The sequence below is a fragment of the Rutidosis leptorrhynchoides genome, chromosome 4 (genome assembly GCF_046630445.1).
Source record: "Rutidosis leptorrhynchoides isolate AG116_Rl617_1_P2 chromosome 4, CSIRO_AGI_Rlap_v1, whole genome shotgun sequence".
NCBI lineage: Eukaryota > Viridiplantae > Streptophyta > Magnoliopsida > Asterales > Asteraceae > Rutidosis > Rutidosis leptorrhynchoides.
In genome coordinates this window covers 269,005,291-269,008,001 of record NC_092336.1, presented here as the reverse complement: position 1 = coordinate 269,008,001, position 2,711 = coordinate 269,005,291, and positions in this window count along the sequence as shown.

Below are 2,711 nucleotides of genomic sequence, written 5' to 3'. Positions count from 1 at the left end.
TAATAATAATAATGATATTTTATAGTAACAATGACATTTCTATTAAAATGATAATTTTTGTTAAAATGATAGTTTTAATACTAACGATAATTTTAATAATAATAGTAATGATAAAAATAATAAGAACGATAATTTTATCTAAATCAATATCTTATAATATTTTAATTTCATCATGATACTCTTACCCATTATTTCCTAATCGTTTCATTTAATAGCTTTTAATCGTCTTTTATATCGTGTTGGTAATAATGATAATAATAGTAATCAAAATAATTAGGTGTTACAAATATTTGTTTTAATTACACTAATATTAATAATGATAGTTACTATAACATTATTAATGATAATACTAATAATTATCTTAATGATAATATAGTAATAATAATAATAATAACAATAACAATAACCATTTTTAAATAATGATATATATATTAATAATGATAATAATAATAATAATAATAACAATAATAATAATAATAATAATAATAATAATAATAATAATAATAATAATAATAATAATAATAATTGGATAATAATAATAATACTAATTATAACTTTAACGATAATAACGATAGTAATAATAAAAAAAAATAACATTTTTTTAATGATAAATCCTTTTATTGATAAAGATAATAATAATAATAATAAGATAAAACTAGAACGACGATAATAATAATCATTTTTAATAATAATACAAAAATTCGATGGACTATAACTTCAAATCCGTTCATCGAAATCATTCGATATCTAAATGAAAAGTTCTTAATTTTTCACTAGCTTTCCAACGACATGCATATCTTATACCTTATCTCAATCGCATATATAACTAATTCAGGATTCAACATAACCTAACTAAAGGCAATATCAAAAGTACAAACATGCATAATCCTATATACTCGAGCACTAGTCAGGGATACACTATTAGTATGTAAAATTTAAATTATGAGTACTCACGTATCAATATTGAGATTCAATATTGCAGGAAAGGTACGTAGACACAACGGAGATGATAAACACTATATTGACCTCACGAGCATACCCATGAACCATACCCAATCACCTCCATAGCTATAACCCATAATTTCCTTAATCCAATCCCACTCGAAAAACAATTTCGAAATCACTCGGACAGCACTCTGACGTAATATTTTATGTATACTAATAATATCTTGAAATAATACGGAGTAAATATATATATGTAAATCGATTGAGAGAGTTTAGAGTTTAGAGAAAAATATTTTCAAGTTTCTATGAAATAATGAAACCTATTGAATTCTATTTATAATAGATTTTTGAATTATTAAAGTGAATTATTAAAGTATGAATTATTAAAGTAAATTATTAAAGTATGAATTATTAAAATAAATTATTAAAGTATGAATTATTAAAGTGAATTATTAAAGTATAAATTATTAAAGTATGAATTATTAAAGTAAATTATTAAAGTTAAAGTAAAGTAAAAATAAAGTAAAGGTAAAGTTTAAGTATAGTAAAAGTATAAAACTATGTACGTATAATACGCGTATAAATATATATAATATTAATTTAAATTGTTATATATATAAAATAAAATATAAATATCATTATCTTTATCTTTATCATACTAGTTAAGTAATGAGTTGTCAAAAGTGGTTCTAGATATTTATAAAAGTTATATACGTTTTAATAATAAAGTTCTTTTTAAACTGAAAACGTTTTTGTACGTTTGAAACTAAATCAAATAAATATAATAATTTTGTTTTCCAAAACCAAATATATTTTTACGAATCATTTTGTTTAAAGGTTAAAATAATGGAAATCGTTATATATCATAAAATGTTTTAGAAAAGTAGAATCATATATATTCATAATAGGTTTCAAGTTTTTAAATTACAGTTTGTTGGTGAAGCATGGGATAAAGTTCAAAGGTTAAATAAACGTATGAAATCATCTTAATGAAAATGTCGAGTTACTTAACTTGTCGATATCCAACATCTAAGTTATTTACACTTCACGTTCTTACTTATAAATCACTTTACCATTTTCTGAATGTTGTCAAAAAGAATAGATTTCTTAAATCACAGTGGACCTCATAACATAGACCCGTAATGATATCATAATGTATCTGATAAATCAATCATTTGATATTATCTTCTAATTCCATCGATAAACATATTGAAACAAATACGTTCATGTAAAGTATTATACGTTTAATACTTTATTAATATTCTCAAGTTATAATATATATATACATATTTATTTATATATAACGGTTCGTGAATCGTCGAAATTTGGTCGAGGTTATAATGAATGTATGAACACAATTTAAAATTCTTGAGATTTAACTTAACAAACTTTGCTTATCGTGTCGGAATAATATAAAGATAAACTTTAAATTTGGTTGGAAATTTCCGGGTTGTCACAGTACCTACCCGTTAAAGAAATTTCGTCCCGAAATTTGAGTGAAAAGGTCGTGAATGATAATAAGTATGTTTTCATGATGCATACAGGCTGAAAATTAGAGTTTTATCATCAGCGAATAATTTGGATAAACAATCCATTTATATGAAGAGTACGAATGAAGCTAACATAGAAGAGTGAAATGAGTAAGTGTAGATTCATCTTATCATTTGACGTAGATATGATTGATTTCCAGATTTCAAGGGATTTGAAGAAAATCTTTGTAATAAGATTTGATTCTCCGGTAACAAAAGGAATTAGGATCCGCTTTA